The sequence below is a fragment of the Misgurnus anguillicaudatus genome, chromosome 17, assembly GCF_027580225.2.
Source record: "Misgurnus anguillicaudatus chromosome 17, ASM2758022v2, whole genome shotgun sequence".
NCBI classification, from domain to species: Eukaryota; Metazoa; Chordata; class Actinopteri; order Cypriniformes; family Cobitidae; genus Misgurnus; species Misgurnus anguillicaudatus.
In genome coordinates, this window is record NC_073353.2 from 6,271,935 (window position 1) to 6,298,153 (window position 26,219).

General features: G+C 39.9%; 1 long non-coding RNA gene across 1 annotated transcript; it reads left to right on the forward strand.

The window, feature by feature from the left end:
- The first annotated feature begins 17,719 nt into the window (after window positions 1-17,719).
- LOC129452329 (uncharacterized) lies at window positions 17,720-19,172 on the forward strand. The gene is made up of 2 exons (XR_008647074.2): window positions 17,720-18,344; window positions 18,544-19,172. It is a non-coding gene; the product is annotated as an uncharacterized lncRNA (long non-coding RNA).
- Window positions 19,173-26,219: the final 7,047 nt, after the last annotated feature.

A 26,219-nucleotide genomic window follows, 5' to 3' on the forward strand; every position in this document is an offset into this window, starting at 1 on the left:
CGCTTGGCCTCCATTGGCTCTCCTTCCCGCTATACTCCATCCGCCACGGCACAACTCCTTATCCAGTCGCTCCCTCTCATCTACTCGAGCGTGCACCCCCATCTCCTCAAGCACCGGCACTGCATCCGTCAATGTCGGGTAGGTCTTCACACCATCTGCAGTAAACACTCTCAGCTGTGCAGGGTAAATACATGTTGCCCTAATGTTCTTCAACTTTAGCTGCTTTACAGCATCACGCACCAGCGCTCGTTTTTTCTGCAGTTCGGGAGAGAAATCATGATCAAAGTAGATCTGTTTTCCTGCGTACATAACTTTTTTCTGCTCCCATGCCTGCCGTATTATGATTTCTTTTACCGAAAAGTCCAAAAGTCTAACGATAAGCGAGCGGGGGGCTGCTTCAGGGTTTTTTGGCTTTGCAGTGAGCGCTCTATGCGCTCTTTCAATGGCGATGTTAAGTTCAGGGGGAAGTTGAAGAACAGATTTAAACAAATCATGTACAAAAAGCTTAACATCTTTTCCCTCGCTCCCTTCAGCAACGTTGTAAATTCTCAGGTTGTTTCGCCTTAGGCGATTTTGCATATCCTCACATCGTGCATTCAACTCCATTTCTCTATGCAGTAAGAAACGAAGAGCCCGCTCATGACGCCTGGTCGTATCTTCATTAGCACTGATTCGGTCCTCCGCCTTCGCGGTTCTCTTTTGCAATTCATTCATTTCTCCTTTCAGTTCACCGAATGACATTTCCAGACGTGTTAAAGTTAGCTGGGTCTGGGTATGTCCCTCTTGGTTGTCTTTCCTCATTTTTTCGAGCTCGCTAAGTATTTTTGACTCGGAGTCACGCATGCAAGAATCCGATTGGGAACTTTGGATTTGCAAGTTTTCGCCTTTTTCCTTAGCTGCGTCTTGTTTAGATTGTCCTTTGCCTCTAGTTGTCGCCATGTCGAGTTTATTAAGAATCGCCGAGTTTAATACTGGTTTTGTTAGGAAATTATTATAATTTTGGACGGAGCGTGTCACTCAAGCTGTTGCTGCCAACATGGCGTCACCGGAAGTCTCCATCCAAAGATTTTTATATGTAACATTTAATAATATTCCTCCAATTTTATGCACGTATATGTTAGAACATAATTACAGCGCTTTTTACAATGTGTAAACTTTAAAAAGTTAGCGAGATTTTGTTTTTTCCGGCTGTTGATGAGTAACAGCTGTGAATGATCACAACGCGCAGCCACGTCACAGGAGAATAAGTAGTGTCCCAATGTCAAGTGAGCTAGAGTCCTTACCAGTGCCCGAACCTGCATACACATTCACAACATCGGGAGATTGGGAACAAATTGAGACACTCGCCGAGCAGCACCCGCAGCCAGCAACAGTGCAGTGGTTGAGTGCGTCGCTTTAATTTGCCAGTGTAGAACGTTGCGTCGCATTAGTTCCGCTTTTGGCGCTCGCGTGTAAAATCTAAAAAAAAAAATGTATACTTTTTTATTTGGTCAGCATGGGGTGGCCACAGGGGTGGCCAGTGACATGCCTACAGAGGCACGGGCCACCCTTGGCCTCCGTGTAGAACCGCCACTGGTCTTAAGTTAATGTTTGGTTAACTGTTGAGGAAAAATATCTGATGTGTAAGATTATATTAGATCATTGCATTACAGTAGATCTTAAAGCTGTCTGTCTCGATTATCAAACAAACAAAAAAAGAAAGAAAAAAGATAAAATATATTTTTCTAATAGATATTGATTTTGACTTTGTGTTTGCCACATCTATTAGTTTTACCAGTGATTTTAAGGCATGGATGCAATGATTTTGCTCTTTAATCTTCAAAAATCTTAAACTCTATTTTTTTCGAAACTGACTTTGCTGACTATATTAACTTCAAACAGGTGTAGCTCTCTAGATTTTTTGTCAGATTCCGACAAATCATACATCGTTTTGAAGTTTTTTAAATATAAATTACCCATATATATTACTCATTCCGACTCATTTTGCTAGCACGGGCCACATATGTTTGTAGTTGGGTGATGCTCACGAAAACTTGGTTTTAAAAATGTCAAGCATGAAAATGTAAAAATTGCTTAAATTTACTTTTTTTCCCACCAGACATTGAAAAACAAAGTCTGGAGTAAATGGGAACATTAATTTAAAAACTTTTACTTATCATTTAACACTTTTTGTAACATAATTTAAAAAATTAGTCCTAAAAAATCTCATTACCGCAACAGTCAGAAAACATCAACACTGACATACTTTTAAAATGACATGACAAACCTGAAAGAACATAATTTGGAGATTCTGCACATGCATTTAAAATCAAACTATTATGCTTCTATTAATTAAATTAACATTTAATAAGCATCTGTTGCGGTAATGATAATCAAAATGTTGTGTAAGCATTCTGACAAGACAATATTTCAAATTAACTGTAAAAAAATGATCTTACCTGGTAGCCATCTTGAAGTAACTGGTCCATGTGCTTGGTCACTCAAAATCAAACTTTTTTAAAATTTGTATGTGTGCTTAAACTGTTCTCAAAAAGTGTTGCGGAGGATGAGAACATCAGGCATGGACACATCATTTTCCAAATTTTTCTTCATTATTATTATACATGAATATTCAGTAAATATTTTTTTCTGTCATCTTAAGTAGTCTAGCAAAACATCCATTTATTTTTTTTTATTAATTTTTTTGTGTTAATTTGATTAAATTACAACATAACGCATGTTCAAACACAGCCGGACACATTGTGGTAATGAGAATTTCAGCAGAAAATTAGATAAAATTTACAATTATAAATTCTTATGTTGAAATCACATATTGTGCAAGGTAGAACACAGTAGTGTGTTAATTCTGATGCTTTTTAATGTTACTATATGACACATTTTAAAGCTAAAATCATTAGTGCCGTGGTGTTTCAATGGTTTCGTGAGAATCACCCAGTTACATATTATTAACAAGGTAATATTAAGATATATATTTAATAAAAGTAACACAAAAATCTTGTACCGCTGTGTTCCTTTCGTCCCAGCAAATGGCGTGAAATGTGCAACTTATGTTTAAAGTGAAATTATACTCAAATGTCATTCTACATTTGTACAACATTTCACCTGGTATTGATAGACAACACTTGTGAGCTATGGACCACAGCAAAAAATATCCTGTCTAAAACATTATCTTTTAAAAATATGTTATGCTGAAAAATTTTACTCCTCCTCCTAATACAAACTACAGAGAAGAACTCAAAAGATGCCAATTACTTTTTTAATATAATTAATTATACTGGAAGATATGGGAGCACAAAGGTGACCTTTCATGAGAAAGAGCAATACATGGAAATGAAATGCAAATATAAGTGTTACATGTTTTCATTGTTTGTCTAGAGTAACCACAATCTGCATAAGGTTTACAAGCCATTCATGCTTCAGAAAGGGTCTAAGGCCCCATACACACTGCAGCTAAATTCAGATATCACCAGAGGTGGGTAGTAACGAATTACATTTACGAAAGTCTCGCGAGACGTTAGAGAGGCTGCATGCGTTGTGAGGGGTAGCTACGCATCACCCTTTTTAGCGTGCGACCACATGTATATGATAGGAGAAGCAGATGAGGGCATGTGCATTGTGCGAGATATCTGAGGCAGATCAAGTTCGGTCTATGTTTTCACTCTAAGAGGTCAAAAAAAAATAGTTTTATAATGCGATGCATGCTTTGTTCACTAAACGAGCTGACATCTCAGCGTACAGGAATTCAAGATCCAACCTGAAACACCAAAGTGGTAATGTCTATTTGAACACTATTAATGGCCATTTCACACACTGTCCGAATGTTTTTGCCATATGCACTCTTGTGCAAGCGATGAGAAATCCTAGTGTAAGTTAAACCATACAAACAGCACGTTCACATCTGCACATTTTCATATCATTTCCCCACAAAACTAAACAAACTGAACAGCATAATGTAACGACGTTTTGCGTTTACACACAAATCCGGACACCTCACTTATGTGAAGAAAATACATTCAAATAAAAACGAGGTTGTATTTTATTTAAATCCTTCCTAAAGAATGAATGAATAAAAATAAAAGAATAAAGTATGGTAATAAAGAAACATGTATTATATTTTATAATAAATGTAGAGTTGATTTGCACAAACAGATAAGTTCCATATGAATGTCACGGTTAATCCGTGTCATGTCTTGTTTCTGTTCTGATTGTTGTCACCTGGACATTCATTGATTAATTACCTGCTTCGTCACACCTGTATGTCATTTAGTCTGTGTATTTATACCCCTGTCTGTGTCACACTCACTGCTGGATCATTGTCGTAACTTCCATGTCTGTTCCTGTGTGCCATGTACTGCGTGTTCCTGTGTTACTTACCTGCCCGTTGTTTGCTACTCGTGTTTTGTTTCTCGTTTATCATTAAATGTTACCATGTCTTTGTGTGAACTCTGCGTATGCGTCCTGATTCATGTTCCCAGTCGTGACAATGAAATTCTAAAATGAGCATTTTTATCAAGCTCCTGTTTAGTAATTGCACTCTAAAGTCAATGAAAATAACTATTCATATAAAAACATGATAACAAACAGACACACATGTTCTTTTTTATTTACTGTTTGCTTGTTTAAAGGTAGATGCTGACAAGTTTGTGTTGTGAACATGAAAATAAATACAAAGACCGTCAGAAAAACATCTGTGTGTGTTTGAGATTTTTTCTCAAATGACACGTTATGTGATGTCAATGTATCCATTGCAGGACTGAGATAGGCTGCTTTACTTTAACATAGGTTTTACGTATATAACCAGAACAATGAGACTTTTAAGGGGAGGTTTGTAAGCCCTCCAAGTAGTCAGAAATTCAGTGCTTCTGCACTACTTCTCTATCAGATCGTAACGAGTAACTACCCACTGCGCAAAGTGACGTCGGAATTAAGTCTTTTTCATGTCATTTTTGGACGTCCGAATCCGGTCCATAAAAGGGGTTGTTTTGTAACGCCAGGCGACGTCTTTTTTTCGATGTCTTCTGCACGTCTAAAGGTTAACATCCGTAGGACCTCCATGTAAGGAAAAACAGACATGAAAAAAGCAAAAATAGAGGATTGTCTCTGCACTACACCAATTCATTGCAACACCGAAACACTTCAGTCATTTCCTGCCGGCCGTGGGATTCGAACTACCGATTTCTGGGTTATAAGCAAGTCTCACTAACCACTCAGCCACATGGCCATATCTTAGCATTGTAAATCAGGCATACTTATTGCATTCATACCATGAACTCAATGTTATGAGAATATGTGAGAATATTTTCATGTTAAATTGTTAGTATGGTCATATACTTTTAATATAACAAATTACACATTTAATTACAGATTTTTAAGTGTACATTTAGATGAATTTGTATATAATTCAAGAAAGCAGAAAAAACAGTACTGTATAAATAATATAGACTATTCGTAAGTATAAATCATGTTGGTACAGTAATGCTGATATTTGTAAATAAACTCATTTTTATAGGCCTGTCATAGACGTCCAAATGACATCCAAAGAATAACCCAGTTCAAATGTCAAATGTTGCCCGTAAAAATTACGTCTAAATGACGTCCAAAAAATTACCCAGTTCAAACGTCAAATGTTGCCGTAAATATGACGTCCAAATGACGTCCAAAACATTACCAAGTTCAAACGTCAAATGTTGCCCGTAAATATGACGTCCAAGTAGGGTCATGGTTGGACGTCCAAGTAGTGGACCTAGTTTGGACGTCGAAAAGATGTCCAGAATTGGTCATGGATCGACGGACCCAATATAGACATGATCTGCACGTCTATCCGACGTCCTGTGTTTAGTGGGTAACTACTTGTTTTTTGGTCTAATACTTTTTTACTCTTACTCAAGTAAATAATTAGATTGATACTTTTACTTGAGTAAATTTTTGTATAATTACTTTTACTTGAGTACAGATTTTGGGTACTCTACCCACCTCTGGTTGTCACTTCACCTTTTGATGTTAAATTCTGCTCGATACATACACACTTTAGTTCAGTAATTTACGAGTTACAACCACATTCAACTACTGAAATAACTCCCTCAAAATACAAGTAGTGATGGTAAGCTGTCCGGTTATAAGATCAACTGGAACAAATCCATACTTATGCCCCTTAATTTAGCTGCTAAATCAGAGATTCTTACCCACTATGATCCCTGTCAGCGACCAGTTTATTTATCTTGGAATCAGAGTTTTTCCTTCGTTATCTCTTATTTCCAAGTGGAACTATCAGTCTCTTTTGGATAAGATCAAGAGCGACCTTTTGTGTTGGTCCCCACTTTGTTTGGCTCTTCATGGAAGGATAGCTACAATAAAGATGAATATACTTACTAGATTAAGTTTTTTATTTTCAGTGTTACCCCTGACTCCACCTGCTGAATACTTTAAAGAGATCAATACAGCAGTATCGAAAGTTTTGTGGAATAATAAACGGCCTAGAATCCGTTTCAAATCTATGCATCGATTAAAACCTCATGGTGGCTTATCTCTACCAGATTTTTGGTCCTATTATTTAGCATACCAGATGAGACCTCAAGGACATGGCTAGATATTGACTCCCCGGTTCCATGGCGGGCTTTAAAAACTAATATTATTTCCCCATTACGTCTACAAGATTTACCCTTTACTGGAATATCTAAGAAAGCTCTAGAAAATTTTGGTCCAATTATATGCCATTCCATCAAAACCTGGAAAGCAGCAGAAAAGATTATGGGAGCCTCTGCTTCTTATAATGACCGTACCCCCATTTGGCATAATAATAATCTTTGCACTGGTAACAAACCATTTATTTCTAAATGCTGGGCTGAATGTGGTATCTACACTTTTAAAGACCTGTACAATGATTATGGGCTCAAGTCCTTTCAGATGTTAAAGGATGAGTTCTCTCTCCCAGGATTCTCCTTCTCTCTTTATTTAAGATTAAGATCTGCGCTGAAAGCTTACGGAGTGCCCTGGGCAAATAATATACCTTCTCATCCTATGGTAAAGTGGATAGATTCCAGCATGTCTTCCAGAGGTATTGTGACTATAATTTATAAATCACTTGTGGTACGACAGTATTCAAACATTCCAATTGAGAGTTTCTGGGAGAGAGAACTTAATACTGTGATTGATTGGGACAGTGTCTGGGAAAATTGCTTCATCACTTCTAAAAACCCAGCTCACCAAATGATTCATTACAAGTTAATTTATAAGGCATATGCCACTCCCTGTTTATTATATAAAATGAAAAGGAAGCCTGACCCTTTCTGTCATCTGTGTAATAGTTCAAGTATAGGTTCATACAAGCAAATTGCTTTGCTATGGTCCTGGGTACAGGATCTTGCGTCTGATCTTTTGAAGACTACGGTCCCAAAGGACCCACTGTTTTTTCTCTTGCTGGATGATTCCTCATTGACATTGTCAGTTAATCAAAAAAGGATTCTATCTGCAATTCTGACTGCTGCTAAAAAGGTTATTCTAAAATTATGGTTGGATCCATCTACTCCAACAAGAGTGATGTGGATGTCATATCTGCTGGACATTGCCCGGCTTGAGTGTACCACAGCCAAAATACATGGTGCCAATGGAAAGACAATACAATTTTGGTTGGACCTTATTGATGCTGTATCAGACCTCATGTAATCCTAAATGGTTTTGTAATATTGTATTGTAACCTCCTCTTTGGTTGTTTTTTGTTTGTTTTTGGCAGATCTTGGGCAATGTTGTTGTAAAAAGTTATAATTAAAAATGTTCAATAAACAAAGAATCACAAAAAAAATACAAGTAGTGATAAACAAGACGAGACGTGATAAACAAGACGGCAGAACGTTGCTATGGTTTCCTTATGTGTCAATCATGGCATTTTCGGGAGTGAGTCTTGTTCCGTACAGACATGGAGCAATTAGGGGATTCACTCCCGCTTTTAAATGCGATTAGCACTCCAAAAACTTTACAGTATTTACGCAGCCTAAGTCACTTCTTCTGTAGAAAAAGTGGAAAAACTTTTATTTGCATTATGGCTAATCGCAGTAGGACATTAAGGCCCGGTGCCAGAGGGGCCTGCCCACCACATAGAGATGATCACAACATTAACTGTGAAAAAATCTGCGCTCTGCACTTTTTTTCGCTTAGCCGTTAATTGTTTTAATGGTTTAGCAATGAGATGTTTTCTGACCCAGACTTACTGTTGGCTCTCGGGCAGGGAATTACAGTGTCATACACATACTTCTGACCCATACAGTTTTGTACTTTGAGGTAATGTCCAGAGCATATAATACCAATATTGTTCAATGTTTCTTTTTTGTATTATGGACCAGTGTACTTCGGAGGAGGACACAAAACTCGAGACGTGCACTGTTTAAACAACTTTAAAGAGGACATATCATGAAAATCTGACTTTTCCATATTTAAGTGCTATAATTGGGTCCCCAGTGCTTCTATTAACCTAGAAAATGTGAAAAAGAACAAACCTGAACCTTAGTTTTGGTAAACCACCCAAAAACCATACCTACACCTGTCACACCTACAAAGTGGCAATTCTAACATGTTATAATAAATTATCTATATAGTATTTTGAGCTAAAGCTGTGTTCTGGGGACACTAAAGATTTATTTTCCATCTTAAAAAAGTCTTGTGAAATGTCCTTTTTAATACTAACAGTGAACTGCATGTTTGTCACATTCACAGTGATAACTAACTATACCATGATAAAATCATTTTCTCTGCTAGTTATTTGCTAGAAATGAACTGCAATTTTAAAAATTATTATTTATTACCAACATGCATATAATCTAGACCCAGAGATTAGTCACCCATAATAACTTTAACAATAAAACAAAGTTATTGTTACTGCAACATTGCATTACCACTGTATGTCTATTGAACTACTTTTAGAATTATACTACACTGATACTTTGTCATTTTAAACCTGTCTGGAGCAAGAGAGAAATGCAAATTAGCATCAGAATCAACACAGACCACAAAACTACCCCATGATTTACACATCCGAGTTACATATATCCATCCTTTTTCATACGAAAACATATATTTTTAAAAATGTCCCAATCTTTATAACTGGTGAATATGGGGTCTGCTTCCTCCAAGTGCAAATAATGTGCTTCCATCCTTTCGCAAAAGTAATCCACATGGCTCTAGGGGAAAAATAAAGGCCTTCTGAGGGTAATCGATGTAATGTTGTAAGTGAAATATACATAACAAAAATAACTAGCTCCGGTAATGCCCCAATCTTAGACTCCTCTGCATTCAGGAAAGAGTATCAGAGTATCAAACATGGTTAGATTTATCCTGATAAATTGCTTTTCTTGTCCTAGATATAGGTGAGAAAACAATAGAGGCCTGCTACTGCAGGTTTCACATTTTCAGTTTGAATCACATACTTCAAAGAACTGAGATGCTCGATTAATTGACTCTTGAATGAAAACAGCAGACAAAAAAGTATTTGTTGAAGTTTCAAATGAAAACCAAACCAGAGTCCACTGTGCAAAACAAACTGGGGAAGCCATGCAAAAAAATCTTCATTTAGATTTTCCTGCCCACAGTTGTTTTCATAGAAACATTTGAGTTTATTTAAATGCAGTGCATACACTCTTTAAAGCTTTCTGATTGGTTTCAAGCACCCAGCATTTGTTGTGTCTTCATTTGTGCGTTGTGATTGGACTCTGTTACTTTTACTCTGTCACACTCTTTTATTATTGGTTGTATGTCAGTTTAAATAAGAGAGAGTCTGTGTCATAATGTAGAGTTTTGTCCTCGTCTTGATCATTGTAAACTCACAAAACCTCTTCACTGGGTAAAGATGAAAACTACAACCACTGTAATCCTTATTGGACAGCTTTATGGACTCACTTTATGTGCCATGAAACAACATTTCTTTATAAATCTGGAAAAGACATGGGATGATGCGCAACAATACTGCAGAAATAACTTTCATGATCTGTCCACCTTCCCCAGTGAGACTGAAGAACAGCAGTTTTTAGAAGATGCAACTGTTCAAACTTCAGACAGCTGGATTGGGCTCTACAAAGAATCAGGAATCTGGAAGTGGACAGGAGGTGAAGTTGCAGAACAAATAAGCTGGAGTGATAATCAACCAGAAAAAGATGACTGTATCTACATAAAAGATAAAAACAATAACAATGGCGACAACAATAACACAGACAACGACCGTAACGCAGACAACGACCATAACACCGACCGCAACAATGACCGCAAGGACAGTAACAACGACAACAACATCAGTAACAACGACCGCAACGACAGTAACAATGACGGCAACGACAGTAACAACGACCGCTATGACAGTAACACCGACCGCAACACCGACCGCAACACCGACCGCAACAACGACGGCAACGACAGTAACAACGACCGCAATGACAGTAACACGGACCGCAACCCCGACCGCAACCCCGACCGCAACAACGACCGCAACAACGACCGCAACGACAGCAACAATGACCGCAAAGACAGTAACAACGACCGCAACGACAGTAACAACGACCACAATGACATTAACACCAACCGCAACAACGATCGCAACGACCGCAACAACGACCGCAACGACAGCAACAACGACCGCAATGACAGTAACAACGACCGCAACGACAGTAACAACGACCGCAACAATGACCGTAACAATGACCATAACAATGACCGTAACAATGACCGCAACGACAGTAACAACGACAACAACGTCAGTAACAACGACCGCAACGACAGTAACAACGACCACAAGGATAATAACACCAACCGCAACAAGGATCGCAACGACAGCAACAACGACCGCAACGACAGCAACAACGACCGCAACGACAGTAACAACGACCGCAACGACAGTAACAACGACCGCAACAATGACCGTAACAACGACCGCAACAACGACCACAACGACCGCAACAACAACCGCAACAATGACCGCAACGACAGCAACAACGACCGCAATGACAGTAACAACAACCGCAACAACGACCGTAACAACGACCGCAACGACAGAAACAACGACCACAATGATAATAACACCAACCGCAACAAGGATCGCAACGACAGCAACAACGACCGCAACGACAGCAACAACAACCGCAACGACAGTAACAACGACCGCAACGACAGTAACAACGACCGCAACAATGACCGTAACAACGACCGCAACAACGACCACAACGACCGCAACAACAACCGCAACAATGACCGCAACGACAGCAACAACGACCACAACGACCGCAATGACAGTAACAACAACCGCAACAACGACCGTAACAACGACCGCAACGACAGCAATAACGACCGCGACGACAGCAACAACGACCGCAACGACAGAAACAACGACAGAAACAACAGTAACAATGGTAACAACAATGACAATAGCAACAACAACAGTAACAATGGTAACAACAATGGCAATAGCAACAACAATGGCAATAGCAACAACAGTAACAATGGCAATGACGGTAGCAACAGCAATGACAGTAACAACGGCAACAATAACAATGACAACAACAATGATAACAAAAATCTGAAACTGTATCATAAAGATTGCACAAATACATTCACCTTTTTCTGTATGAGAGTATTTGAGATTGTTGTGGTTCAGCAGACTGAGACCTGGGAGACAGCACTGGATTACTGCAGAGATCATTATGATGATCTGTCATCTCTGAGCTCAAACAGAAGCATGGATTACGCTTTAAGTAAAACCACAGAAGCTCAAACACAATATGTTTGGATTGGTCTGCGCTTTCTAACAGGGCAGTGGTTTTGGGTGAATGGAGATGATCTTGAGTACAAGGCCTGGTCTGAAGCTGAAGAGCCCCAATGTCCTGCCATAAACCAACGCTGTGGAGCCCTGGACACAAACACAAAGTCCTGGACTTTCAGAGACTGTCAGGAAAAGCTCAACTTCTTGTGCTTTTAAAGGTAAGTAGATGCTACATTATCTTTGCAATGTTGTAAGCAGCACACATTATAGCTATATGGTAGCACTCGTCTGATGCAGGGGTGGGTAAACTGCGACCCGTGGGCCACATAGGCTGTTTAGGCACTTGGAAAACCCCTCACATGGTGAAATTTAATAAATTGTTTATAGCCTACCATCAAGTAGCACAACAATCAAGTATCACAGATAAAAGTCACTTTACTGTGGTAAAAGACTTATTTTGGTCACTGTACAAGTCAAGTTGTTAAAGATAAATAATATTTTACCGCAAAGAACACAAACATTTGAACATTAGGTGTATATCTGTTTATTATGACATGCAAAGTCACTTATTAAACTAATTTTCTGTATAAGAGCCTTATTACAGTATACATACCCTTATTAATTTTTTTATTTTCTAATGTTGAAGTCTGTACAAATATTCTGTGTTGGGGTAACGCATTACAAGTAACGTGCATTAATATTACTTTTCTGTAGTAATGAGTAAAGTAACGCATTACTTTATAAAGGTACACATTAATATTTAAGTTACTCTTTAAAAATAGTAATGCAAGTTCCTTTTTAGTTTAATTAATTTGATTTAAAAATAATAACATACTGAATTAAACTGAACATAGTCACGTAGAACAATCTATGCATGCTCGCCTGAGTGGAAACAGTCATAATAAAAAAATACCCAATTACATATAAAATTATATGCGTTTATACTTTTACTTAAGTAAAAGTTGGAAAGTACAAGATGTTTAATGTACTTAAATATTAAATGTGAAACAAAAGCTTGTAAAAGTATTTATAAAATACAGTGGAGTAAAAATTATGATATTATGCTTTGGAATGTATTCCAAAGAAAAACAGTGATAAAATAGGAGTATTTGAAAAATGTACTTAAAGGACAAGTTTGGTATTTAACACTTAAAGTCTTGTTTTCAGATTGTTTATGATGAAATAGAACGGTTTTGACTGAAATTTGGACATATGCTGCTGCCCCGAGAATTTTAAGGGGTGTTTCTTGTATCACCTCCCACCTCTATAATGCCTATATAGGTGCACTGGAACAATCCTGCCTTAAATGCATTAAACTTTCGTATACAAAGACGTGAAACTCACCGAGTGGTCAGGGGTGTTCACTAAATGCTCACACAAAAATCGCTGCAAAATATGCATTGCAACAGGTTTTATCGTAGTTCTTGTCCAACTCCATTGATTTGTATTAGATGTGCTGTGAGGTACGGTATTACTCCACGCCGGGAACTTTGTTTGTATTCTTGCAGTTGGCAAAGGTGGATTATCGCCAACAACTGGGCTGGAGTGTCTATTATTCAAGCTCTCAACGGAAGAATGTACGGGTGTGAGGCGTTTGGAAAAATAGGTCCACAAGTTTACAACGAATACTAAAACACCTGTTGGAAAGCATCTTTTGAAGCGATTTTGGTGTGAGCATATCAGTAAACACCCCTCACCACTTGGTGAGTTTCACGTCTTTGTAAACGAAAGTTTAATGCATTTTAGAAAAGATTGTTCCTGTGCACCTATACACCCATTGTAGAGGTGGGAGGTGATAGAACAAACACCCAAAAATTCTCGGGACAGCATCATATGTCCAAATTTAGTCAAAACCGTTCTATTTCATCATAAACAATCTGAAAACAGGGCTTTAAAGGCGGAGTCCATGATGTTTGAAAGCCAATGTTGATATTTGAAATCACCTAAACAAACACGCCTCTACCCCAATAAAATCTGGACCTTCTGTTGATAGACCCGTCCCACACATACGCAACCCGGCAAGGATGTCGCTACTTACTGCTGATTGGCTATAAGTGTGTTTTGGTAGTCGGCCCGTCTCCTTTTCCAAAGCGTTTTTCAAACATCGTGGACTCCGCCTTTAAGTGTAAAATACCGAACTTGTCCTTTAAGTAAAAAATTTAAATACTTTACTACCAATATCAACAGAGGAACAGCAAACTGTGGCGACGAGACGTGACGTCTCTGTTCCCTTCCTTCAGGGAACGAGGGTTACAATGGGTGACGTACGGCTTCTGGTTGAATGGGCTATCAAACCAAAAGGGCAAGCAATGCCCTGTTTCTCATAAGCCAGGGCGATTGTGTCTACAATCCAATGAGACATCATCTGCTTAGTGACAGCTTTCCCTTTCTGCTGACCACCGTAACAAACAAAGAGCTGTTCTGAGGTGCGAAAGCTCTGAGTCCGATCCACATACACATGTAATGCACGTACAGGACATAACAAAGCCATGGCTGGGTCTGCCTCCTCCAAAGGCAGCGCTTGCAAGTTCACCACCTGATCTCTGAAAGGAGTGGTGGGAACTTTAGCCACGTAGCCCGGCCGGGGTCTCAGTGTAACACTGGATTCAGCTGTCCCGAACCGAAGGCACGAATCGTTGACCAAAAATGCATGAAGATCCCCTATTCTCTTAATAGAAGCCAATGCGAGGAGCGTCAACGTTTTCATAGTGAGAAACTTAATACTTACTGTCTGCAGAGGCTCGAAAGGGGCGTCCTGCAGGGCTTTCAGCACCATGGATAGATCCCAAGGAGGAATAGAGGGAGGGCACAAAGGATTCAGCCTTCGTGCACCTCTTAAAAAACCTAATGACCAGGTCGTGCTGACTCACTGATCTACCATTTATCGGCATGTGGTGTGCGGATATCGCCGCAATAACTACTTTAATAGTAGATGGTGACAGCCTTTTTTCCAAGTGATGCTGGAGATATAAAAGCACAATTCTGATCGAGCATTCCCGGGGGTCTTTCTTCTTGTTGAGAAGTACACCATTCAACAAACAGGTTCCATTTCAGTGTATATGCCTGTCTCATAGAAGGTGCTCGCGCTGCAGCGATGGTGATAGATACCGCCTGGTGTAAATCACCTAGAACCTCCGCACCCCGTCCAGAGACCACACATGGAGGTTCCACAGATCGGGATGCGGGTGCCATAATGTGCCCCCTTCTTGAGAAAGAAGGTCCCTCTTCAGGGGAATCCGCCAGGGAGGGGCTGTCGCGAGGAGAGTGAGCTCTGGAAACCAACTCCTGGTGGCCCAATATGGAGCAACTAAAAGAATACTCTCCTGTGCAATGAGGCTCACTAGGGGAAATGCGTATTTGTGAAGACCTCTCGGCCAGCTGTGTGCCAATGCATCCACGCCGAGGGTTCCCTCGTTCCGTGAATAAAATGCAGATCTATGGAGATGTAAACAGATCTATCTGTGCTGTGCCGAAACATTTCCAAATCAGCTGAACCATCTGGGGTGGAGTCGCCATTCACCTGGGCGCGCTGCTTGTGAAAGCGCGTCTGCCGCTGTTTTGAGCGACCCCAGGATGTGAATGGAAGAGACCTCAGATTCTTCTGACTCCAAAGGAGGAGATAACGGGCGAGATGCGACAGGTTACGAGAGCGCACACCGCCTTGGCGATTGATATACGCAACAGTCGCAATGTTGTCGGTGCAAACTAATACATCTTTGCCCCGCAACTTGCTGCTGAAGCGGACAAGCGCAAGATATACAGCCCACAACTCTAGGCAATTTATATGCCAGTGCAGCTGAGGTGATGTCCAAACTCCTGAAGCTGCAAGCTCGCAATACGTTGCTCCCCACCCCGTGTTGGAGGCATCTGTGCATACTATTGTATGCCTGGAGACCTGTCTCAGTGGCACCCCCGCCCTGAGAAAGCTGGGTCTGACCACGGGGTGAAAGTGAGACGACATTTGGGTGTAATTATAACACGGTGAAAGCCAGTGAGCCACGCTCTCCTCGGGACTCGGTTGTGAAGCCAATGCTGAAGCGGTCTCATATGGAACATATTCCCCAGGACTGTACTGATAAGCCCATCCCTCGAACGCAAAGCGGAGAAATGGCCTGTCGGGGAAGTATCGAGACATGAAAGTATGCGTTCTTCAGGTCGATGGCTGCAAACCAATCCTGTGGGTGAATGCATTGAAATATGCTCTTCTGCGTCAGCATTTTGAATGGCATTCTGTGAAGTGCTTGATTCAAAACGCGCAGATACAGGATCGGTCGCAACCTGCCGCTTTTCTTGGGTACGATAAAGTAAGGGCTGTAAAACCCTGACCTCATCTCGGCTGGAGGAACCGGCTCGATCGCGTCCTTCACCAGCAGGACACCAATCTCTGCACGGAGTATGTGCGCATCGACGGGTTTCATAATAGTGAAACGAATGCTCGTAAATTTGGGAGGTTTGTATTGCATTGGGCGAATTGTATTGCATAGCCAAGACGGATCATGCATAAAATCCAATGTGATGGGCTGGGAAGTTGTTGCCAAGCTTCCAGATGCCGGGCGAGCGGGGAATTAACGGCACAATCGAAGTACCCGCGGCGAGGGGAGCAGCGGTGCTCGACGACGCGCTCTCTTGGGCTGCGTTGACAGGCATATTGTATAAATGAGCACTCACCCGACTCTGCTGATGGATGGCTGCGCAGGGAAGACTCTGATGAAGACGTCCCAGGGTGCTCGACACATCTGCTGGCGAGAGAGAAGAGGGAGGACGTAGGGTTATGAGCCCATCCGTCACACCTGACTGCCTCTGAAGACCTGGAGCAGAAAGAGGAATTCGCTCTTTTTGTGGTTTTGTGGGTGCCGGCTGAAAAGCCGGCGGAACGGAAATTAAAGAAAACCAAAGATTCCCCGCCCGGTCCTCCTCTGGGGGGGGAGTGGTGCGTTCACCATTTCCCGAAGAGCGATCCCCTCCACCTCCAGGTCGCCCATCTCAGAGCCGCTTTGATTTACACTTTCCACCAGGACACCCTCGGTGAGGGGCAGACTGAGGAGCCGACGTCGACAGGGCAGGTGTTGGTTTCTTCCGGCGTGGCATAATGTTAGCGAGAGCCTCAGTCTGCTTCTGGGTGGCCGAGACCTGTTGTGCAAAGTCTTTGACCGCCTCGCCGAACAGGCCGGCCTGGGACACCGGAGCATTTAGGAGCCGAGTTTTATCGGCATCCCGCATGTCCGCCAGGCACAGCCAGAGGTGGCGCTCCTGGACCACCAGAGTGGACATAGCACGACCGACGGCCTGTGCGGTAGTCTTTGTCGCACGAAGTGCCAGATCTGTAGCCGCACGTAGGTCTTTGAAGACCGCCAAATCGTGACCTCCCTCTTGCAGATCCTTCAGAGCCTTAGCCTGATGGACCTGCAACAAAGCCATGGCATGTAAGGCAGAGGCCGCCTCCCCACAAGCCCGGTACGCAGAGTCTGTCAGAGCTGACGAGTGTCTGTAGGCTTGTGAGGGAAGGGTCGGACGGTCCTTCCAGTATGAAACGCCAGCAGGACACAGCTGCATCGCTATTGAACGCTCCACTGTCGGGATACCGGCATACCCTTTAGCAGAGGAGAACGTACTTTTGCTCTTTTACTCAAGAAAGTGAAAGTACACATTTTTATGTAATTATGTATTAAATCAATTTTAATATGCAATATAAAATGAATACACAGTATGATTCTATCCTTTACAATGTAGTGAAATTTTTTAGTAAAGTACATTTTTTTCCCAAGACAAACACTTTAATAAAGCACAGATGCTTGGAAAATGTAATCAAAGTACTCAAGTAGTGTCCGCCGTACTTCCGTTTCTCAGACAGTTGGAGGGGCGTAGTAAACGGATGCTTTCCCCCAAGCTGTCTAGCTGACATCATCAGAGAATGATCGGCACTACAAGAATTGTCAGTTTTGATTTCATCAGGAAAAAGGGACAAAATTAATATTATTTAAGCAAAAATTAGAATGGTCCAAGCATGTGCTACAATTGGGGAATAGGTCCTCAACAGGACAAATAAAAAAACAGATGCTGTGGATTATATAGACTAGATATATATAAATTATATATTATTACTGTGGTTTAGTTACAACTTTGATTGGATTTTCTTTTAAGAAGTGGACCTACAGTCAATGCCTATTGAACCGAATCACCTAATTTGGTTCATATACCCACTATATGGCAAATAAAGTCTCATGTATACAGTTTTTTTTTTTTTACATATTTTAGACATCTTGCATGTATATTGTTTATACCAGGGGTCTCCAACACTGCTCAAGGTAAACTGTCATGCAGATTTTAGCTCCAACCCTAATCAAAGGCAGCTGAAGCATCTAATCAAGGTGTTCAGGGTTGATTAATAATAACAGACACTGGTGTGTTGGAGCCAGGTTGGAAATAAAGTCTACATGACAGTAGCTTACCAGGAGAAGGGTTGGAGACATCTAGGGCACGTTCAAGTTAAACTGTTTCCTGGAAACGGTGTGCACCCGTGTGTAACGTGGATTGAGATACGTAGTCTTGTTTAGTGGGTCTGTCAAAACTACAGTCCAATCAGCACCAACATCACACTGCACCTTTAAGGGTTAGCATGGAATTGGATGGACTTTCATTAAGACACATTTCAGTTTTTTATCTATAACAATCAATTTTTTTTAAACATTTTGTGATATTAAGTCCCCAAAATGAGCATGTCTCTTTTAGCTTGTGCTGGTAGTTTCTATGATGGCAAATAGCAATACATACTGTATACTGTATGTTTTAATATATATAATGTCTTTTAGAGCTTCTTGGCCTAGACTGGCATGCTGCTGGAAGGCCGACGTTAGACTCAGCTTCAACACTCTTGGAGCACTTTCTTCAAACAATGAAATCTGAGGAGGATTAAAACAGATGGATTTTTAACAAAATGTGAACAGTGAAAAGTTATAAAAACACAAAAATGAAAATAATAACATAATGTATTAGGTAATTGCTTTGGCTAACAGATATTGTAGTTTATAAATGATATAAACTCACGAAAGTGACATTTACCAACAGTGAACATGGTTTGACAACACCATACCAAACCACTGCTACTGACAACAAGGATTTATGATTTATGTTTTTTTCCTGCACTACGATGGTCTTCTGTGGTTCCTGCCTATAGCCTGAAATGCTGGAAGAGGATCAAGACCTTTCCATGAGCCTGCAGAAGACAAGCATTCACAAAACAAATTTTGTTATAAATCTTTATAATTACTTATAACCCTTTTAACAAAGAACAACTTTTCCTTTCTTGTACATTCTGTAGAAGCTAATCTTAATGCCACACCAGATAATGACCACCGAATGACACATTCTGTGATATGTATAGCATGTACCATTACATTTACTGAAAAAAGCCAATTTATTAAAAGGTGCTGTTTACAAACCTTCAGTCGTATCATTGTTCAGTATGCTGGAGTTTTGCATTAAGAAACATTGTAGATTAAATTGTAAATTCTATGATTGTTGTGTTGTGACTTTTGCTTTGCATATTATAAAGGAGCAGTAGAATAACAGTTCAGAGCAGACATGTGAAGAGCTGGGTGCTCTGTCTAGGGTCTTGAACCCCAGTCGCTTTATCAAAATTATTGAAAAGTGCCCCCGTTGCAATAATTATGATCAGCCATATTGTGGTCAGTGCATTTAAATTATAATTATTCTGACAATGGGCACAAAACAGTTATAAATATAAATAACTCGAAAATAGGTAGCAATGAGTAGCAAGAAGATCCCCAGTTTGAGCCTTGGCTCGGTCAGGTGGCCTTTCTGTGTGTAGTTTGCATGTTCTTTCTGTGTCAGCGTGGGTTTTCTCTACATACTCTGATTTCCTCCCACAGTCCAAAAACATGCTGGTTAGGTGAATTGGAGATACCAACTTGTCTGTACGGGTTCACCATTTTTCACCAAAAAATAAATGAATAGAATAGAATATCAATGCTGAAATGGAGTAAAAAAATAAACATTTTCTTACAATCAGGATTAGGTGTGGGGGGCAGGGTTTACAGACAGGGACCAACCATTAAACCTATTAGATGTAAGCGAGTCAAAATCTCAACGCAGTAAACTAAACATTGCTAAAATCTAAAATGTAAAAAAAATATATAATAATATAACAAAATAGGCTAATCTTGAATGAATGATCTGTCATGGACCCAGAACCCCATATGAGATACTGTTTAAAAGCTTAGAATGTCTATTTTCTGCAGATATGCATCACGTTTACATATATTTTACTTTAAGAAAGTTTTTTACACTTGGTCTTTTGTAAATGGCCTAACTTACAAGTGAAACCTTGGTGTGAACTGCCGCAAATGTTACATCATCTTTTACCTTAGGTTCCATAGCCCATTTTCTTTGTTTTTGTGCATGAATAATCCCTTGCTATTTATTTTATGTAAAAACACAACAACGTACTGTTATGATATTCAAAACAAAAAAAGTTATTTGCCACCCTTCAGTTAAATCAGAATAACTTTCGCTTTCTACAAGATAAAGACTCTTTTTGTGTCCTTTTACTGCCATCTGCTGGTAACAACCAGAACTGTCAAATTTCCTTTTCCCTCTACATTTACATTTTGTCATTTAGCAGACGCTTTTGTCCAAAGCGGCTTACAAATGAGGTAAATAATAAAAGCAATTATAGCAACACAAGAACAGCAATACATAAGTGCACGGGAAATAGTCTCATCAATCAATAGTCAAGAGAAAGGAAAAATAGAGAAAGTTAGTAAGTTCTATATTAGGAACTAAGGTAATGGTGGAAGAGATGGGTTTTTAGCCGAGTCTTGAAGATGACTACAGAGTCAGCAGATCGTGTCACGGCCGGCAGATCATTCCACAGTTGTGGAACAGCTCCTGAGAAGGTATGGGCTAATGTTTTTTTCCCTTTTTGAGATGGCACCACAAGTCGTTGCTCTGTGGTAAAGCGTAGGGATATAGAGGGTACATAAGGCTGTATAAGTAATTGAAGGTAAGGGGTGCTGACCCAGTGGTTGTTTTAAAGGCCAGGAGCAGAGCTTTAAATTTGATGCGAGCTGGTATAGGAAGCCAGGGTAACTTGACAAAGAGAGGAGTGACATTCACCCTCTTTGGCTCAATGAAGACCACTCTTGCCGCTGCGTTCTGAATCATCTGCAGGGGTTTGGTCATGCAGGCTGGAAGTCTAGCCAGTAGCGCATTGCAGTAGTCCAGCCTGGACAGGAAAAGAGCTTGGACTAGGACCTGCGTAGCGTGCTCATTTAGGAAAGGTCTCATTTTCCTAATATTGTAGAGGATGAATCTACAAGAGCGAGCAGTGCTGGCAACATGCTCCGTGAAGCTAAACTGATCATCAATGACCACTCCCATGTTTTTGGCTGTCCTGGAAGGTAAGATGGTTGAGGAACCTAGCTGAATGGAAAGGTTGTGCTAAATCTTTAGTTCAGATGATATGACAAGCAGTTCTGTCTTCGCAAGGTTAAGCTGGAGATGGTGATCCTTCCTCCAGAGTGAGATGTCCCCCAGGCATGCCGAGATGCGGGCAGAAACCATGGGATCATCAGGGTGAAACAACAAGTGGAGTTGAATGTCGTCCGCATAGAAGTGGTAGGAAAAGCCATGTTTTCAAATGACAGAGCCTAGGGATGTCATGTATATTGGAAAGAGCAGTGGTCCAAGCACAGAGCGTTGAGGCACCCCGGTATCGAGATGTTGGGGTTCGGAGACGTCACCTCTTCAGGATACCCGAAATGACCGGCCTGAGAGGTACGACTTGAACCATAGAAGCGCTATATCAGAGACACCCATAGCCATAAGGTTCGAAAGGAGGAAACAACCCTCTAAAAGCTGACATCTGCTGGAGCACTTAGGGCCAGAGTTATACACTTTCAAATACAGACATTAGAAAAAAAATTCAAAAAGCGCCTCTTTATTTTTGTGTTTATTAGAGGATTGACAACATACAACCATTTTTAGCACTTTCAACAGTGTTTTATGTAATTTCAAAGGGTTTCCTGTAAAATTATACCAAACTTTGTATTTACACCTCTGCATGTGGGTATGGGAAACTTTTAAATTTGGAAAGGCCAAATCCAGGAAATCCCCAAAATAGCTCCAGCCTGAACCTTCTTTTTTGTTTTAATAGTTTGATCGTCTGTTCAGATCTAGATAAAGATGTAATTTACTCTAATAATTAATAACCTTTTCACGTCTGTATAAAGCATTTCAGTTACTGACTAATAACCTTTTCATTGTCATTAAAGTGTAATTGCTGAACCTAAACATGTACTATGTTTATTTTTATATACGCATGTTACAGATATTTCTATAAAGCTTTACTTCAGTGTTTATCTTTCTGACAACCTTTTTTGCTTTCACTTATTTTTTACACAAATATCTGTACTTTCTACTTTTTACATTTTCAAAACAGGCTTGTTGGTTTTATTAAATACAAAAGAAAAATTTCAGATCAGGGCATTTGTCAAGTTTTGATGCCCTCCATCCCTATGTGGAGACCGTGCAACAGGAAGCAGCACACATTGCCGACATTGGTACATCACACAGGCTGTAGCCCAATCCCAGCTCCTGTTGTATTTTTCTTAGCTTCTTGTTTAGGTCTGTGATGAAAAACAAAAGCACTAGCTAATGTATTAACTGACAAAATAACTCAAGCATATCACCACAGAACTTACATCAAGAGTCTTTTTTAACCACAAATGAGATATTTAAAAGAATGTTTGAAACCAAACCGATCATGAGCCCCTTTCACTTTAATAGTATCCTTTTTACTACTATGGAAGTCAATAGACTTAATCAAATAAGTTATTCTTTCTGTAATATTGGTAGGAAGGCAGGTGAAGGCAGATAAAGGCAGTGTATCCAGACAAAAGACAAATGAAACACATGGCTAGATATACAGGGGGAAACAAGATGACAAGAAACACCTGGGAAACAATCAACACGAGAACCAGAAACAGAACTACACAGAACTACAAACATGGAATGACAAGAAATGACTTCAAAATAAAGATACTGGACTAGTAAAAAGAAATTATTTCTTTTAAATGTATTATTCCCTTAATCGTCAATGCTAGGTGGTTGTATATGCCCCTATGCCCTAAGCTGTATTTTACGAAGTTCTAAAATAGGGGTGTCAAACAACCGGCCTGCAAGCTTGTGGTTCGCATATACTGTCTACATAATAAAAATAATGTATGTAGTTTCATATTTATTTGATAATTGATTAAAACTTAGTGGCCATTCCATATTGCCTCTAAAAATGTGTTAAACGAGTCAAACCATTTCTTCTGTCCTTCCAAATTGCTTGGGTGGTTACATTATATTATAAATATCCATCGGAAGTAAAGCGTGTCTAGGAACAGGCGAGAGAAAACAAAGTGCGGGACTTAATTGATTTAAATTGAAATATACCAATTAGTGCTGCCAATAACGACTAATTTTCTAACGACTAATCATTCGACAAATTTTTCGAATAGTCGACTATTCTAAACGACTAATTAAAAATTACAATGTAAACAATATAAATAATAATAAAAAATTCCAGTGCAAAGTAGTTGCTGAGCAGAAATATGAAATGTTTCACTTTTACTCTTTGATCTATAACTGTTGCTCTTCTTATAATTGTTGTTGTGTTTTGAGCCATTTTTTTATTTTAAATGTGAGTGATATAGCACAGACAATTCGGTGCAAATTCAGAAATATAAGAGAATACACTGTTGTTACACAGACTACAGAACACGTGGACGGGCATACAGCATCATAGGGAGGGAGAAAGCTCGCACACAGACTCACACTACTGCTAATCTTTCTTCAAGTCATGTTAACTTGATCAGTCGTCTTTGTCAGTAACATCTGTGAATGTTGATGTTTAGGCAGAAAAGAAAGTATATGGAGGAATGAAAGTATACGGAGAAATGTACATTGAAAACACTGCCACCTTTTCACTGTCACATGAGAGAGAGGTGCGCTGTCAAGGCGCTGCACCCAACATGAGTGAGAGAGATAGAGAGAAGGAGGGAGACGGACTAAGCACTCGCAACATTGAATTGAGCCGTTTAAAATAGTAAAATTAAAATGTAAATGGGAATCATGAAAAATCTATTTGTGACGTCCAGTGTTGATTCCGTGGTGGAATCACAAACAAATCAATGTATGGGAAACACTTATCGCCTTTTACATCCAAAGACAGAGTCATTGTACTTCTCAAAAGAGTTAATAAACAGTACAGACTAGCTTGCTGTTTCATTAATAATCATATAACAGTTACTTACGTTGTCCTATTCTCTGTGGAAGCACCGTCAATAACTCCCAAGTGTTTTCGTTTGAGGTGCTCGTGCATTGTCGTTGTGCTCCTGTGATCAGCCAGCGACGTTTGGCTCAGTGTAACAGACCACTCTTTTATCACAACTTGGCTTAAAATACTTTCATACTTTGGAAGCTTTCGGACTCCTAATTCCATAGACTCACCTGCCACCGCCAATTTTTCAAAATTAAAGCAGTGAAGGCAGGGGGAGAGGGAAGAAAGATGATAGCGTAGCAGATTAACCAGCAGGGTGTGCACAGCGCACAGACTGGTGTGGAGGTGAATTTCATTTGAGCCATTTGAGACAGGAGACACAATAGTGGGCCGTTTGAGATGGGAGAAAAATAAAAATGCGACTCCTCGACTAAAAAAATTGCCGTAGACAAATTTTCATAGTCGATTGCGTCGACTACGTTGACTATTCGCGGCAGCACTTATACCAATGTGATTGCTAAATGCCACGTGGCACTGACACCTTGTGCCCCCCGTGCAGGAGCCCCCCCCCATTTAAACGTTCTGGGGCTGATGCAACCTGAGCATGGGTGTCGAAAATGTAAATTACATTTTCTTGTATTCTGGTGCCTTTTCATTAAACCTAAAAGGTTTTTCTTACCTTGGTGTGACACGGTAGTAAAAACACGAAATTGGGTTAAATATGGACTCAGAATAAGACAAGTGGAATAGATTTGAGGAAGCAGCAGCGTGGAAATCAAGGCTGTAGCTGAAATGCGAAACTTGAGTTTATTTTTTAGGTCATTCCTCAGGATTGGATTTCATTGATGGCACTCTGACAATTGAACAGACATACGCGCTAAATTAGAGAAAAGGTGAGTGGGTCCAATATCATTGGTCTAAAAAAAGATTGTGGGACTTTAAAAATAACATAAAAAACATTTGTTAATATAACTTCAAATAACACATTTTTTTTACTATGTATGCAGTATTATATTACATCTGATAAGTTAATTCAGTTTCTGTACTACCTTAAACCACAATCCAACCTGAAAGAAAAAAACATGAAAAGCACTGTTTATTTTATTCAATTTGATGGAAATTTCTTATCCATTCAGGTGCTATACAGCAGTCAAATCCAGCATATGGGATGCAAAAGGGCGGGACAGCTATAAATCTACATTCACAATCAGAATCATTTTGAAATTACATTTGTATTATTGATTGCAAGTTTGCTGAATAAAACTTTCCTTTTATTTCATGGCTTTTGTGTTAGTGTTTGGCATCAGTTTAATTAGCATTTTTGACTTGTTTCTTGACGTCAATGTTTAATTTTAATTTGTTGTCTTTACAACAGCAAGGTGCATGCTGGGATGCCATGTCAGATGCTAAAAATCTGAAGGTGCTGAGGCAATACTCAATCCATCTCAGGTGCAGAGCCATTCTCTATTAACACTAAAAACTAAGCTTAAGCAGAGGCATTACTCCAATTTACACACTCTCTCCAGTATGATTTATTAAGATTATAGTGAATGTGAAAGTGACATGCTTGTCAGTGCAGTGAAAAAGAGGTAAGGAAAAAACAAATATCGTTTGTTTAGGTTTCAGATAAGAACCAAATCAGGATCCACTGTGCTAAACAAACTTGGAAGGCATGCAAAAACGTTTGACGTTATTTAATGCATTATAAAAGTTTATTTGATTGGTTACGAACACAGGACATTTGTTTGTTGTCCTCAATGATGTGTTGTGATTGGATTTGTTATTGTCACTCCATCACGCTCTTTTATTAATGGTTGTAAGCCGGTTTGAGTAAGAGAGAGTCTGTCTCATAACGGAGAGTTCTGTCATCACCTTCAAATGATCATTGTAAACTTATCTTTACTTTACTGCTTACTGCTTAAAGATGAAGACGATAATTACTGTCATCCTGATCATACAGCTCTATGGACTCACCTTGTGCATCATGAAACAACATTACTTTATAGATCTGGAGAAGACATGGGATGATGCGCAACAATACTGCAGAAATTACTTTTATGACCTGTCCACCTTCAATGGGACTGAGGAGGCACAGCAGTTTTTAAAAGATGCAAATGCAACTCAAACATCTGCTGCCTGGGTGGGACTCTGGAACGATGAACAATTAGACATATGGACATGGTTAGAATATGAAATTAC